The sequence below is a fragment of the Bos indicus x Bos taurus genome, chromosome 1 (assembly GCF_003369695.1).
Source record: "Bos indicus x Bos taurus breed Angus x Brahman F1 hybrid chromosome 1, Bos_hybrid_MaternalHap_v2.0, whole genome shotgun sequence".
NCBI classification, from domain to species: domain Eukaryota; kingdom Metazoa; phylum Chordata; class Mammalia; order Artiodactyla; family Bovidae; genus Bos; species Bos indicus x Bos taurus.
In genome coordinates this window covers 150,326,564-150,343,181 of record NC_040076.1, presented here as the reverse complement: position 1 = coordinate 150,343,181, position 16,618 = coordinate 150,326,564, and the positions used below count along the sequence as shown (strand labels likewise).

The 16,618-nt window shown below is 48.2% G+C and overlaps 1 protein-coding gene across 3 annotated transcripts in view; it reads left to right on the top strand.

The window, feature by feature from the left end:
- Positions 1 to 2,771: 2,771 nt before the first annotated feature.
- ERG (ETS transcription factor ERG) overlaps positions 2,772 to 16,618 on the top strand; it is a 316,149-nt gene continuing 302,302 nt past the window's right edge. The window contains exon 1 of one of the 3 annotated variants that reach the window (XM_027548950.1): positions 2,772 to 2,842. The gene's annotated coding sequence lies outside the window, so the exon portion shown is untranslated. Of the gene's footprint in view, positions 2,843 to 3,994; positions 4,054 to 16,618 lie in introns of those variants that run through there. The other 2 variants (XM_027548974.1, XM_027548956.1) reach the window with 2 other exon arrangements.

Here is a 16,618-nt window from a genome sequence, read left to right as displayed (position 1 = left end):
CTCATAACTCCACGCACGTGATCTTGAACAGGGAAGGCTTTTTGAACTGCAACCTTTACATCCCAATCCAATAGTTCTTTCGGCTTTGAAATGTCCACAATCTGAATTTTATAGGGATTACTTTTTATTATAGGTAGAGCAATTAAATCTCCATATTGAAGGATGTAAACCTTTTAAGGCCCTTCTCCAAGTATCAAAAGAAAAGGAGGCTTATATTTAACAGGTGTGACAACCCAATGCAGGACATTTCATTGACCAAGAGCTTGACGTTCTCCAGTAACAAATACTTAAATTAATCCGAGACATCTTTCAGATAAAAGGGATTTCAGAAAGAATTAAGTCGACCACAAAACTTTATACAGAAAGATCATCTCATGTATGAAATACTTAAAAATGCTAATTCTTGAGGAATGTGTCAAGGGGTGTTTTTATAAAATCTTTCCTTTTAAATTATATTTTATGAACTTTAAATGATCGTATTTCCTATCCGTCCCATAGCATAGATAATGAACGTGTCTTCATTACTTGTATCCTGTTGACCTTTCAAATTAATTAACTGGTGGAAATTGCCCTTGACCTTGATTATGGCCCAGACTGAAGGGAGTGCTCTGGTAGAGGGTAAGATTATATCATATGAGAGAAAAAATTTCCTAACTGCAACTGCAAGATACAATCAGTTGGAGGAGATGGTGTCCTAACTTTGCAAAACTCTGAGATTCTTGGTTCTAAGATTTTTCACTGTTAATAGACTCAGCTTTGAAAGTGGTCTCAGTATGAGGTTTTGTTTTTTACAAAACAATTCTCTCCCCCTTCTCCTCCCCTCTCCCCGCTCCTCTGGAAAATGTGTGAGGTGGGCATGTTTGTGATGCCTTTCTCTGTGGGGTGTATTTTGAGGAAGGGGAGAAAAGTATCAAAAGGGAGCCACAGATAACATTGGTTCAAATATTGTGTTTTTTCTGAACTCATGTTTTTTTCTGTTCTCAACAGTGGCAACCTGGATTGTTGAAGTCATGCTTGGCTATTAAAGTACAGTTCTTTATTCATAAAGCAGGCTCCCCTGTTAGCAGTATTACTAACATACTAACATAGTATATTACTTCCAGTATTGTTCTATCCTATCAGAGTACTTGGTCCTACTGATGATGTTGAAGGAACTTGCTAGGGTCATGTTGTATTATGAAGCAGAGTCATTGCTAGGGGGTCCTGATCTCAGTGGTCAGGGGGAGAAATGATTCACTTTAAAGCACTCCCCTAAATCATAAAGGTGGCTTCTCGGGTGACTCAGTGGTGAAGATCACCAGCAATGCAGATGTGGGTTTGACCCCTGGGTCGGGAAGACCCCTTGGAGAAGGAAATGGCAATCCATCCCAGTATTCTTGGCTGGGAAACCCCATGGCAGAGGAGAGTCCATGGGGTCTTGAAGAACTGGACGTGACTTAGCCACCAAACAACAGAATCTTAAGGGCTCCCTGTGGCGTGTTGGATGTGAATGGCCAAGAGCAAGATTTCTAAATACAGCCAGGTTGCTTGGATGCGGGGCTTCTTTGGAGAATAGCTCTAAAGAAAAGAAACCAAAATATGCAATTAAGGGGGAAGGCAGGTTGGATATTTTTTAAGATCTCGTGAAGGGCAGTGACACTTCTGTGTTCCTACTGTTCTGTGTTACTACTACCGACGGAGCAGTTCAAAGGAGTCAGTCAATTTTGCAAATGACGATTCTAGCACAGACTGTAAAAACTGATATGGTCCTATTACTGAGATGCACGTTTCAGTATGCATTCTGCTTTTTGTACCAGGACCTCGGAGAGAAAAGGACTGCATGCTTCTCAGAAACTTGGTCTGTTTTCGATATTTCCTTTTTATTGGTATCTTCTGCCCACCTATGGAGAGGTGGGCTTGTGTCCCATATGCAGTGGTGTGCCTGTTTGTCCAAGAAATTTCCTAGGAATGCATTTGTAGCTTGTGAGGCTTGTCTGTTTAAAAGAGAAACACTTCCTCGGAGAGGGTGGAGTGGTAGATTTTCGTATCAATGATCTCATTTTGGCATCTGTAGGGTTAAAGAACCTCTCAGAATCTATAGGTCCTAGAGAAGGCGGTTTCTAAACTCCGCTGCTGCTTAGACTCATCCTATTTCCCCCCTCAGCAAACAGGAACTAGAGCACTAAAGGGCTTTTTTTTTTTTTTTTTAAATTGGAACGTGTGTAGGGAGGGGGCATACTCTTGATGCCCACTTACAACCCTGAGCCTGACCCAGACTTGGGGGTCTCCGTGTGTTTTTTCTTCCCTCTCTCTCTCTCTCTTTTTTTCTATTATTTTGGCAGACTTTTTGGAATGTCTGGGAGCTAAGGGCTTTGCTTCATGGAGCAGAATTCTGAAGCAAGAGAAAGAGAAAGTTATAGACTAAACCACAGAAATGTAAACACGTCTACAGCTAAAATAACTCCACTTTCATTGAAAACACTCCTCCTTCACAATCAGACTTCTGTGTGCTATGGTCAATAAAACGGCATGTTAATAGCGACCAATTAATAGATTATGTTGCCCGGCCTTAAAAGTTGAGGGAGTTTTAATTATTATTTTTCAAATTAAAGGAGTGCTTATTTCGCTCCCTTCCCTTGGGGTTGCGGCGGGGGTGGTGGGGGGGCGCGACTTAGCTTTCTTTCTGGCTGTTTGCTGAAATTCTTGGCTGTTAAAAAGTTTGGAGAGGGAGAGACACGAGTAGTTTTCACTTGGTTGGAAGGGGAGAGCCTGCAAGGGAAGGGTCTGGGATGAATTCCTAGCTATCACGCTGGACAGTCGTGAAGGTGCCCGCGGGACATGGTCGAAGAGAGGCAGCACCCAGGTAAGCGCGGTTTTGAAGTCAGAATTCCTTTAAAAGCTGTAACATCTGGAGGGCTTCAGAGCCGCCGGACCGGAGGAGCCAAACCTCGCGCGCGGCTCCCCCTTTCGGAGGCGGCGTCTTGGGGACACCCTGCTGCCGAGGGCTGCTGTCCCTGCGTCTGTCGGGCCCGCCCGGCGGTCTCCCGGACGGCTCGGCATCCTAGCGGCTGCGCCCCGCGCCTCCGGAGCCCCTCCACCCTGGCCCCAGGCTCTCAGGACGCGCACCAGGTAGTGACTCCAGGTGTGACCGAAGCCGGTGGCACCCGGCATCGCCGTCTCTTAATTTGAGGGCGACGTTTATGTCAATTCTCAGCAGCATCCGTGGCAGCCCCAGAGGTCATTTTCACCTTCTTCCGACACAACCGGTTTGAACTTTTATTATTTGTAATGTGTGTAACGGTTGAGGCGGGGGGAAAAAATCACTTCTAAGTTCCGAGGAGGAAGCACTTCCGCGGCATCTCCCACCGCTCGGCCCTCGCCTGCCCCAGCCTGTGCTCGGCTTCTCGCTCCTCTCCGCTCCTGGACGCGCGTCCTGGTTCTCCTCCCGCCGCCGCCCGGGCCGGGACTCTGGCTCTCCGGTCCCAGGCTCCGCTCCTCCCCTTTCTCCCCCTCCTCCTCGCCGTCCTCCTCCTCTTCCTCCTCGGAGCCGCCCGCCGCGTCCCCAAAGCCCGGCAGTGTCCGGACCTGCCCACGCCGCCGCGCTCCTTGGCCCCAGGGCGCGCCCCCCGGACACGCGCGCTGGGCTACCCACGCGCCCCCTGGACACGCGCGCGCGCCGCGTCCACGCGCCCCCCGGACGCGCACGCACAGAATCCACGAGCCCCTGGACACGCGCGCGCGCGCGGATACCCAGGCGCACCTGGACACGCGCGCTCGCGCCCCGCGCGCCGCCCCCCCCGCCCCCGCCCCGCCCCGCCCCGCCCCCGGCGCGCACTCCCGGATCTGGAGCCGCGCGTCGGGGCGGCAGCCCTGCTCGGCGATTGGCGGGAGCCCGGGCCTCCGGGAGGCCGGCGCCCACACCATGGGCTGAGCCCGGCGGCGCCCAGGGACTCAGTGCCGCCCGGCTCGGCGGCGGCCCCAGTCAGGCACGCGCGCCGGCACACGCGGGCGCGGACACGCGCGGACACCCACGTGCGCAGCGCGCCCTCCCCCGACGGCGGCGCTCGCTTCTCGGTAAGTCCCGCGCCCCGCGCGTCTTGCCCGGCTCCCGCGGCGGGGACGGTGGCGGCCGGGTGACCCAGCTCTTCCGACGGCGCCGGGACGGATGGGGTGTGTGACGCCGGGAGGGCCGGTCCGTCGTTGCCCGGGTCCTGGGGAGGCGCGCGCGCCCCGGCTACCCGCGAGGGCTGGGGAAGCCGAGCGCGGGAGCTTCGTCTGGGCTCTCAGCGAGCGATGATTTGTTGTTGTCTGGAGTGGAAATAAGGCTTGAATGAAAGCCCACGCTCGGCTGAGAGTCGATACCAGGTGTGGGCTTGGCTGTCGCTGCCCGTTCAGTCCTTCCGTGGGTGGAATCTCCCTCCGACGGCATCCTCACCGCGCTCTCCCGGACCTCAGCTTCCTCTCTTTTCTCTGCATCTCTGTCTTTTCCCCTTCTGACACCTCGGCCTGCAGCTGTTACGTTTATGTGCTCCCCCGTTTACCGCTTACTGGGGACACTTGGCATATTTAAAAATTATACGTGTATCTCTCAGCAAGCCTTGTTGGTTTCTGTCTGAAATACGACGTCCTTGGACCACAGCTATATGTTGTCTAGGTATTTTACAAAAGGTACCACGTAGAATTATTTTTAACATTTTAAAGGATTTAGATGCTATTGTTAACAGCAGACTACACTGCCTCATAAATGGATAAACAGTTTTAATGCAGGTGTGAATGTAATGCACTTCTTCGTTAGGATGATGGTAGTTTCGTTATCCTTTCCAAAGAAACGTATTCCTAAGTGCCACAGCTTTCCCACCATGCGTGTTTCTGGAGCTTCTGTAGTTCAGAAAACTTTCAGTGTGACTTAAACAATTTTAGTCTTTCCCTAGTGACATACACGGGGCATAGAGGTTATTTATTTTTTTCAGCATTTTCAGTTCTCTGCAAATAGCTTAGAGCCCTTGACCGGCCTCAGCTACCCTCACCTTATCACCGGGAGGACTGTCACAGTCCTGGGGTTAACCCTTGCTGTGCTGGCTGCACCTCGCACTGGCTCTCTCAGTGGGAAGAGTGAGCAATAGAAGTTGTATGAAAACCCTAGCCAGATGAATTAATTCATCGTATGTCAAATTATGAATGAGCTAACCATGCCATTGAAATGGCAGTTCTAGGGGAAACAGGATGAACTGTGCAAACCTGTGGCTACTACTGCAAAGTTTTCTAATTCTGAAGAAAGGCTTTGTTGAGTGCTAGACACATCACAGATCCTCTCGTGGTCTGGTAACCCAGGCTTCCATTTGAATCAATAACTTGCATAGTACACTAAACTAGCAAACGGGTTTTATGTCTCTTTGAATTATTTGTTTAAGGATATATAATTCCAGCTACACTTAAAATGTTGGTTTCCCTTCTATCACTGTATAGTTATTTTCCTGTTAAAAATGAGGGGTAGCATTGTGATATGTTGTTTTCCATGTATCTATTCTCTTATGATGAGTTCTTGGTTATTTAGTCTAAAGTGCCTTCTTTAGGTAAATTTTTGAAAATTCTTGGTTGCCATTTGATTATGTAATGGGGCTGCATGTACACGTCTTTATAAGCTTTGCCCCCGGCCACTTCTTAGGTTTTGTTTTGGTATTAAGAATCTTATTGCGTTTCTAATCTCATAAGATCAGCTCATTTATTTGTGGTAGAGGCTGAGACCCCAGTGGGGTGCCAGATATATAAATAAGAAGTAAAGCCTGTTTGAAAGATGTCAACTTTGATTTTGAACTTAAGTACTATTCTAAAATTTTATGCATTGTGCATATATGGAATATATCATATTTTATAAGTAGGTAATGGGAGACTTTCAACTTTTTTTCTAACATTAATATCAGGTCTAGTTTTTCCTTGTTACCTGTCCTTAAACACAACAAAAATAAATAAAAGGAGGATTTGTTTCTTCACAAGACAGAGGAACTAATGTTCCAAAGATCTTTTCCTATTCCCCAGTGAAAAACTGGAGCAGGTCAGTGTCAATCATATGATACGGAGGGTGGGGAGACAGTGTCATGTTGAATAAATGTTGGTGCCGCCTGCTCTTTCATAGAGCTCGGTTCAGGAAGTGTCGACAGAGAGATACCCCCCCTTCTAAGGAGGCTGCTGGGGCCTAGGACCTGAGATGTGGTCCCTGTAACTGAGATCAGAAGGAAGTCATTATGAGCAGAGTCCTGGCCTTGTGGCGCTGAGAGGCAGGTTTGTGTTTCAAGTGGGCGCTGGTCTCTCTAAACGCAGGTCTCTTTCCACCTCCTGGCTTGGTCACCCTTTGCATCTCAGGGCCAAGATTTTCCAGGCGAGGAGGAGAATTCCATTTTCTTTCCCCAAAGGGTAAGGACACGTGGGCATTCCCAGGATATATCATCCTTTAAAATACAACTTTTCTTTTATCATATGCCTGTACCTTGAATTTGAAACTCTTCAAACCTTTGGAGTTGCAAAGGTTCAAGTGTTTTGGGATATAAGAGGGATTCAAGTGTTTTGGACATGGTTGCAGCAGATTTTGATACCTGGTGGAAGCAGTGGGTGTTCGAGTTTGGTAACCGTGTCTGTTAAAGTCCCTGGGGGGACTTTGAAAGTCCCTGAAGTAGCTGGTGACCCTTAGCCACGAGGTCTCCTAGATTTCCCTGTATTGTTGACGTCATGAGGGCATCCTCCTTGGTCCTGTTTGTGCCCTCACTCGGCTCAGGAGCAGTTCATTGGCTGGACATTGTGCATGGTCAGTATACATCTTCTCACATTCATAGATTCAAGGCCGTCATTCTGTGGATAAAAACAACAGAAGTCTCCAGTGGTTGGGCTATCATCCACCCCAATTTTTCAAAATGACCAGGGGGAAATGTTGCCCTCTTAACTTTTTACCTTTTTTACTTTCAAACATTTGAGTATTTAAAAGAGAGAGGATTTGGTGCTTTGCTTTGGCAGCACTGCAGATCCAGTGAAGGTAGTGAAGTGATCTAAAGGCAAGTGGTCTAAAATTACTTTGCTAAATTTAAGTGTAAGTGAGATGTCGACAGCACCAAGTAATTAAAGGGTGCACCTAAAAATGGAATGCTGGGTCTGAGTTTTAGATTTAAAGTAACTTTTAAGTTCTTCTATTTTGACAGTGGCATGTCATCATCTGGAAGACCCTGATTGTGTATGAGAAACCGTAATTTAACAATGAAAGTAGGGGGTTCAGTTACCTTGACTCGGTGCATGGTCAGAAGCCTGAGCAAAGGAAGTTGAGTTCTGTGCCTTTTTTTTTTTTTTTCTGTTTCAGAATGACCGTGAGTGAAGCTGGAAATATCCTTAAAGTGTGTAAAATAGACCTTTTGAGTTAATTTATCACCTCTGAAAATCATAACCCTGGAGAAGTTGATGGGAGATCTGATCTAGCATAAACCATTAGCATGTCTAAGGGCTTTGAAAAACCAAGTGTTGTAGCTGCTTCCTGTTTGAGCATACCATCTAATTTTGAACTGTTTTAGTGGGAATGAGATGTTCACACGTCGGTGTCTCACATGGGATTCCTTATAGTGCTACTGTTATTTCAATAACTGTTCCCCCAGGAAAACCTACTCTGGGACAGAAAAGCAGCCCTCTGATAGGAAGGAAAACATAAATCATAAAAAAGAAAAAAAGAAAACATAAAGAATGGTTAAAAGAAAAAAAAAAAAAGGGAAAAGAAAAACAGGCACATTTACGGTGATTTTTCAAAACCAAGAAACCCTTACTTTCGCTTGATGAAGGGCTTGGCAGAGGTTCCCAAACCTTCATTTAAAAGCGAAGAAGGGTGTTTGCCCCGCAGTCTGAGTGCAGGGATGAACCCGCCTTGTCGTATTTCCACCGAACGGTTCTCCGTTCCCGGTGGGGAGATTCGTTCTCTCCGTGACGGAGTGGAAATGTGGGTTATGGATTTTTGGGAGCTTTACAAAAGTAGTCAAGCTGGGAAGTAAAAGACGTGTGTGCACATTTTTCTTGTGCTCTGGGCTGGGAGGTTTGTGTTGCCACCTTTGGGGCAGGAGCACTTTTGTGAACAGTCGTCAGCAGCCTTGTGGAGGTGGATTCGGGCTGTGGGCTGTGCCTTTCTGCGTGAACTGAGCTGCATGTCAGGCTATGTGTCTTCTGAACCGTGGGGCAAACCCAGGATCTTATAGTGTCTGTTAACGACCTGTTGCCTTCATGGAATCGATGGATTGGATCAGGCAATGGAAAAGCGCTGTTCCCTTCCCTCTGTGCTGCCCCTGCTTGGCGTTCTGCGCCTGCTGAAGCCAGTAGGATTCTCAGGCTTTTGAGAAGAGATTGAAAGAAGCTGTAATGAGGAGCCTGGAGGGAGGGAGGGGACCTTGGTGATACCTTGGGAGCCTGGGAGTCTTACATGGAACCTACCAAGAACTAAGCTAGATGTAAATAATATTTGAAGTCTGTGCTAGTAATGTGAAATGTTTGGAAACACAAACCATGCACACTTACCATCTCAACATAAAACCTGAAATTAAATATTAGAAAGTTGAGATTTCTTTTATTGGGAAACAAGGTAAAAAAGCATTTTGAAAGGATATCAATGGGTGACTTAGGAACATTTTAAGAAGACCTCGTTTGAAGAAGAATGGAGTCTCATTAAAATCACATGCAACCTCACAAAGCTGATGCGAGCCCTCTGCAGGATTTACAAATTTGAGTCTATGATTGCCTCAAATTCAAACATGTCTTGTGCAAGGCTGGCTCTTTTTGGAGTGCAAGTTACTGCAGCAAGAAGACAGAATAAGCAAAAATGGAGGAAAAAAAAATTTGCTTCTTCAGTATCCAAAAGTACTTCCTAGTCTGTTTGATCCTGGCAGGAAATTTTACTTCACTCCAGGGTTTTACAACAGAAATAATGACAATGAGGATCAGACCCAGGGAATATGGTGAGTCTTTTCTGGAGAAAGGGGTGTTAGGTCTGCATATTACCTGTGTTTAGGTTCTGAAACTCCACCCCAAACCCTGCCATTCAAACAGAAAAGCGATTGTTGCTTGCTGCTTTCTGGGTCAAACAGAGAGGGTTTTAACAGCTGGAATGGGATCAGGTCTGAAAGCAGTTTATAATCCTATTTCATGATAGACTTCGAGGGATTTTTGCAGCTTTGTAAGACTTGTAAATATAGATGATTAAACAGAACACTCTTAAGAGCAGTTTCTCCTGTGTAATGTACACCCAAATTGAAAACTGGAGGTAAGTCCAGAAAATCACCCTATAAGCATGTAGAAGCCACAGTCAACTACCAGGAGGCAGAAAGGGGTTATGTCTGTGTAAAGGCTAAGATTGCATTTGCAGTTACGTTTTGCAATTATGTTTTTCTCTGCAAACGTGAAGTACTATACCATGTTGAATTTTGTTTATTACATTTAAACAACCTGGAAACACATTTCCCCATCAGAATTTATTGATTACCTATTAAATGAGAGCACAGTCCTAAGAGATGGGAACGTGGATCACAGAGAGACTAAGACACTGGACATACCTACAGATTAGAAAAACAACTGCAAATGTAATGGAAAAGCCACAACATTCCAGAGCTCGCCTGTCCGCCGACTCTGGCTGCTGGTGTCCTGCCTGGGTTATTCTTTGCTCAACTAGTTGTACGGACAACATGCAAACAAAATTGTAGCCTCTTTCACTCCAAATAGCTAATGGCATTCACCCTGAACGCAGCATGCCTGGGATAAATGTCCACGGGTGGAAATTCACACAGGAAAGTCAGGGAGTGCTGAGAGGGCAGAGGCGTGTTCGAGGTCAGATTTGACCTAGGCTTGGAAGGTTCAGGATTCTGGCAGAGGAGGGGCATTCTGAGTCAAGGCAGGTGCCAGGAAGAGAGGAGGCGGGCAGGCTGACCTTTCAGTGCACAGCCCTGTGGGGAAGCCTCAGGTCAGGCCTTCAGGAGCTGAAATCTACGAAGGTGCATGCGCTGTGGAATCTAGAAGGGCGATGAAGGCTCAGGCCACATGTCTAGAGAGAGGTGGATGCACCGCCATAGAGACTAGAAAGGGGTGAGCGCACAGGCCGTGGGATCTAGAAAGGGGTGAGCGCACAGGCCGTGGGGTCTAGAAAGGGGTGGATGCACAGCCATAGAATCTAGAAAGGGGTGAATGCACAGGCCGTGGGGTCTAGAAAGGGGTGAACGCACAGGCTGTGGGTTCTATAAAGGGGTGAATGCATAGGCCGTGGGATCTAGAAAGGGGTGAGCGCACAGGCCATGGGTGGGGTCTAGAAAGGGATGAACACACAGGCCGTGGGGTCTAGAAAGAGGTGGATGCACAGCCATAGAATCTAGAAAGGGGTGAACGCACAGGCCGTGGGTTCTAGAAAGGGGTGAGTGCACAGGCCGTGGGGTCTAGAAAGGGGTGAACACACAGGCCGTGGGTTCTAGAAAGGAGTGAGCGCACAGGCCGTGGGTGGGTTCTAGAAAGGGGTGAGCGCACAGGCCATGGTTGGGGTCTAGAAAGGGATGAATGCACAGGCCATGGGGTCTAGAAAGAGGTGAGCATACAGGCCGATGCCAGTGTTGGGTTCAGCAGAGCCGCCTGCTTGAATGAGACCAGTGTGACAGTGAGCCAGGGCGCTGGGCTCTGCAGTGTGGGGGGCAGTGGTCCCTAGGGGGTGCTCAGGTGCTCTGTGGGCCCCATCAGAGGCCACCCTCGCACCTGCTGTGGGTCAGTGCTGGGGAAGTTTGTATCTCGTCCACAGGTCCTTCTCTCTCACAGCCTTTGGGGAGAGCTTCGTTTTTCGTCTCAGCTTCAGGAGCAGCTGTGTGAGTTGGGTGCCGGCCAGCGTGGAGGCCTGCGTGTGCCCAGCTCCGGCCTGGGTGCAGGACCCCGTGGCCTGCGTGGTGGACAGCTGAGTTCTGAGCAACTCCTCCTGTTCTTTCCCTTGATTCCCTTTAGTCTCAGCTCTGCTGTTTACTTAGCATCTACTTCAGAATTTAAAGCAAAACAAAACAAATCCTTGTCATATCATGTGTATCCTTGTGGATCGCTTTCTGTCCTTCTACAGGACAGGGTAGGGTATAAATAAAATAATAAACTAATCCCCATCATTAGAGTCAGACAAAAAGTAATCTCGACCATGCCAGAGGAAGATCAGAAAACACTTCCCAAAGGTCGGGCTGCACCAGGGCAGATCATAGCTCTGGTGGGCCGGATGGGGGTGAGGGCCTCCCGCCCCCATCATGGGTGGCTGCCTGGGGCCACCCCCAGGCTTGGGGTGTGGGATGTGCCATCTGGGAACTGGCTGACACCTTGGTGGGTGCTGGAAAGGCCCGACCTCTGGCATTGGAAGGACTGATATAAACGCCTCTGGCAGGAACCCAAGTGTGAATTAAAAGGTAGCGAGTGGGGCTTCCCAGGTGGCCCAGTGGTTGAGCATCTGCCTGCCAGTGCAGGGGACACCAGGTTGATCCCGGGTCTGGGGAGGATCCCACCTGCTGCTGAGGAACTCAGCCCAAGAGCCTCAGCTGCTGAGCCCGAGCCCACGCGCTGTGACACCACGCGCTGTGACAACCACGCGCCGTGACAGTCACATGCTGTGACACCATGCGCCGTGACAACCACGCGCCGTGACAACCACGCGCCCCCCAGAGCCTGTGCTCTGCAGCCAGAGATGCCGCCGCAGTGAGCAGCCCACGCGCTGCTGTGCAGAGTAGCTCCTGCTCACTGCATCGAGAGAACCTGTGTGCAGCAACCAGTGCAACCAAAAATAAATAAATCTTAAAAACAACAAAAAGAAGTAGGGAATAAAGGAATCCTGCCAAAGGGGAGGGAGATGTGATGTTTGTTTGGAGCATGCTCGCTGACCTGGACTGCCCACCAGATGGTGCAGACGTGGGAGCCCTGTTGCTCTGGGGTGTCCTCACCACGGCTCTGTGAGGGCGGGGGCTTTATTGACCCCATCTTCCAGAGTAGCAGAGTGAGGCTCCCGAGTGATCGGCGTGGCCAGAGTTACCCAGATGGTCAGAGCCAAGGCAGAGGCAGAACACAGCTGGGGGATCGGCTTTGGATCTCCGGTGCCGCCAGGAGTTCTCTGGGTCAGAGCAGAGGGTCCACTTCCAGAAGTGACGACGGGAAGCGGGCAGGTGACGTGGGGACTGGGAGGATGGGAGGTCAGAGGGTGCCGGGTGGGGGGAGTAGAACGCGAATCTCACGTGTAGCTTGTAGCTTTCAGCTTTCTAGTGGCCACGTTACAAAAGGAAAGAGAGACAGATGAAATTCATTCTAATAATCTCTTTTATGTAATGCGCTGTGTCCAAAATATTATCACTTCAAGTGTCATTTATATAAAAATGTGGATGAACTCTTTTACTTTTTTACCTATATTAAATTTCAAAATCCGATGTGTCGTTTACACAGGTGTTTAGTTACATAGGTGGTTTAGTTGCTCAGTCGTATCCGACTATTTTTTGACCCCCCCATGGACTGTAGCCCGCCAAGCTCCTCTGTCCATGGGGATTTCCTGGGCAAGAATGTTGGGTTACCATGTCCTTCTCCAGGGGATCTTCCCGACCCAAGGATCAAACCTGCGTCTCCTGCATCTCCTGCTTTGCGGGCTGTCTCTTTCCCCACTGAGCCACCAGGGAAGCCCAGTTTACATACAGCACATCTCAGTTTTGGACTGGCCGTGTGTCACATACCTAATAGCCACACGAGTGGCTCCTGAATTGGACTGTGCAGGTCGGGAATATTCAGCAGCGGAATTCAGATTTAATATAATTAGTGGCCGTGAAGTCTATTGTATAACTTGATCACAGGAATAGAATTTTTGTGACTTGATGTCCCTCTTGGCAGTATTATCCAGTACCTCATGCTAGAGCCAGAAATGATAGCAGTTAAAAAGGGAACGTTAGCATGGTATGTACAGCATCAGATCTGCAGTTTTCAAGTTGGAGGGATCACGAATATATGATTTCTTGTCAACTCGCTTCATGCTTTTCAAAGCCAAAACCAAATATCTGCTTTCACACTGAAACTTTGTATGCCCGGTGATGCATAGTTTTTGTTAGAATCGTCTTCTGACAACCTCAGGTGTAAACATCTTGAGTATTCCCTGTTTAATGCTGATGTCGACAGATGACATATGTCATTTTTTTGCACGCGGACAGTATGTTGAGAATAATGCTATTGGTCATTTTGAGGAACAGCATTCATGAGGTGCTGGAGCCCCAGAGAAAGAAAGGATAACCGTCGGATGGATTGCTATGGAATTAGCTCCCAAGACCACATGTTCGTTCACGGGTTCCATGAAGGCAGAGCACATCCAGCGCAGACCTTTCTGTGGTGCTGAGCACTGAGTTTCACGGCACGTCTTACAAAGTCAGTCGCCTCGCTCGCATGCCGCTTCTGATTACCGATGTACCTTGTGTAATGTAGTCGTGGAGCAACTCAGCCCTTTTACCGTGTGAATGGTTTTGTTGTTGTTCCGTTGCTTAGGCGTGTCCAACTCTGAGACCCCATGGACTGCAGCACGCCAGCCTCTCCTGCCCTTCACTGTCTCCCAGAGTTTCCCCTGAATGAGAGGTTTGTGTAGGATTCAGGACCTGCTCTGGGTAGTTCTGTGCTCATCCCCACCCGAGCTGGAGGGAACGTCCTTCCCTTGTTCTGGTTTGTTTTCCTCATGGGCGGTGCTTACCGCAAACTTAGCAAGACTGCGTTAAATAAAATGCGTGCCTTTTCTCAACTCTAATTTGCTGCACAGAATCTTAACGCCTAATTCAGGGCAACTGAACACAGAGAGAAAGGATATTGCGATTTATTAAAAGGAAAAAAAAAAAAAAAAGAGCCAGAAAACACACAACTCCCAAACAGGGCTTTGTGTGCTGGTCTGCATGTGACGAATCTCTTATTGTCCGATGCTTCATTTTGGATCGGCCGAGGAGGATAAGTCAGAACGTGAGGATGTTTGTGGTCTGTGAGGCGTGTGGTGGGGCTCGGTGCTTTCAAAGGCAGGCAACACGTTTAAACCTTGTAGCTCAGTCCTGATTCATTTGACCCGGAGCATCAGCTGCCAGGGGAGAGGCCGTCGGGGTACCTGCAGTTCTGTTCCGAGACCTACTGCACGTCCACTGGATGCCCTGCGGGTAGCTCCACACTCTTTTCCCCCACGGGAGTGCAAATTCAATTTTAAAGTCTCAATTGTATTTGAGAAGTCTGAAGCACATTAAGCCTTCTTAAATAATTCACTCGGGGTTACGTTCAGTGAACATGTGTAAATATGAGAACGTGCGAGGCAAGTGGTCTAAACACAGAGGGAATGTGAGACCACAGTGATGGGAGCCACGTGTGTGTAAGCCCTCGGAGGAAAAACCGTGTCATCGCTGGCACCCCGCGCCTCCGATGGGCAGCGTGGCTCGGAAGGGGAGATTGAAGTCCGGTTACTTCTACCCGGGATCCTCACAGTTTACTGCTTCTTGAGTAAGACCCTGGAGACAAACTCCTGAATGACTGATCGCTCATGGTGGCAGCTCTGGGCTGGGGCACAGAGCAGGTGATGGGGTCCCCTACCCCAGCCCCATATGGATCCCCCACCGGCTTCTCCAGCTGGGTGTTTGCGGGTGTGCGATGGCTGAAGTGTGCTCTTGCAAACTGCTCTGTTTAGTCAAATTTGGATTGAACGTGTCAGCTGTGGAGGTTCTTTTTCCCCTTTCCAGGCTAAACAGCTATCATGGGCTTTAGGGATGTGTGGGCGGGTTCAATGACAGGACCCGTCTCACCCAGCAGAGTCACCTTGTAAAGGCATTGCTAAGCGTTTCCACGTCCCGGTGACCTCTGCACTCACAGATCGCCCGTCTCTGCCACCAGAGCCCCTGTCGCTCCTGCAAGGGGTCTTATTTCCTTAAGTGCCCAGACAGCATGGCTTTGAAGGTCAATGTCAGCAAAGTGTCACCTGCAGTGAGCACTCACAGGGGCTAACAGAACCACGCCAGCGAGTCTAATGAAACCAGGCTGCAGAAGTGAGGCGATGTTGGAATATCCTGCCCCTGATTGCTGTCCCGTGTCTGGTTTTCATGGAAATTTGTGTCTGGGAATGAGGGGGAATCGGAATGGATTTGCTGGAGGCAGGTGCCTGCGTTCTTTGGCCATGGCCGTCAGGACTCTGGTCCAGGATCTCCGAGGAGGGGAGGGAGTCAGAGCCACTGGAGATTCGATGAGCACTGTGCAATCTTTTTAAGACATGGAGGGTTTTCACGGACTTCCTGATGTTTGAAAATTATTCATAAAAGTCTGCCCCAGTCCGGGAGTTTTGAGGCAGAAAACATTCCCCACTTACTGTTTGTTCTCCATAAATTTACACTTTGAGGTCATCGCAGAGTTCCATCTGTATTCTGTGATGCTGGTGTATGTAATCTTCGAGATTGTGAGTAAAAAGGACTCTCTTTCTCTCTCCAGCCAGGGCACAGCCAGTTTAGGTCAGAAAATCATGCCGCATTGGGATTGGCCCTGTTAGACATATAGGGTACCTCTCCAAAAGGCTAGGAATAAACTCTGACCCAACCAACCCAGGTGAAAGAAGATTCAACAAGTGGAAATGAGGATGAGAATTTGTTACATGGCCCTGGCAAAGGAAGCAGGATTAAACGCTGTTTCTAAGCTTTTGCTCCAAGCAAGTAAAAATAAGAATCACACATCTTGTATTTGAGAAAGTTGAATGTATTCTTTCTTTTGGGAATAAGCAAGATTCTTAGTAGACTAAGGCAGGAAGACGTTGTTTGCTATATTGAATACTTAATACAGAATGAAAAGATACTCTGGGAGATCTTTATAGTTTGTAGACATTGAAAAATAATAGGTCATTGTTTTCAAACAAGTACAGTCATCTGCTTCATTTGCATCAGAGTATTAGGTCTTTGTTTCTTTCCATTTCTATATTTTGGTTAGTCTTTGGTTTTGTTTCTTGTGCTCAATACCCACCGGCTTCTAAAACGTAAGAGGAGACATAAGAGGAGACCTGTAGGTGAATTGTTGCCTAGAGTATCTCCTTTGAAAAAGACCCTGCTGCTGGGAAGGATTGAGGGCAGGAGGAGAAGGGGACGACAGAGGACGAGATGGTTGGATGGCATCACCGACTCGATGGACATGAGTGTGAGCAAGCTCCGGGAGTTGGCGATGGACAGGGAGGCCTGGTGTGCTGCCGTCCATGGGGTGGAAAACAGTCGGACACGACTGAGCGACTGAACAGCAACAGCAGTGTAGTATAATTCTTTCAGTTTCCAATTTACAAAGAAATGATTTTGAGGACTCCTAAACAGACTGCAGTAAATGCAGACAGGATGTATTTATCACTGAAACACCTGTGCCAAATATATCAAGAAGTAACGAGATTTTGTGATACAGTTAACCCTTTGGTTTAAATTAGTCTTTTTCAACCTTTTCTGAAGAGTCTTTCCAACCTTTTCAAGAACCTTTTCAAACAGTTTTCCCTCTAATCACTCCTCTCCCACATGAATATTTAATGCCCCGGATATATAGCATATTGGTTTAGGAATTTTGCATTAGACATATACATGAATATGTGCATTTGCATGTATCTGTGCTTTATACATGAAAG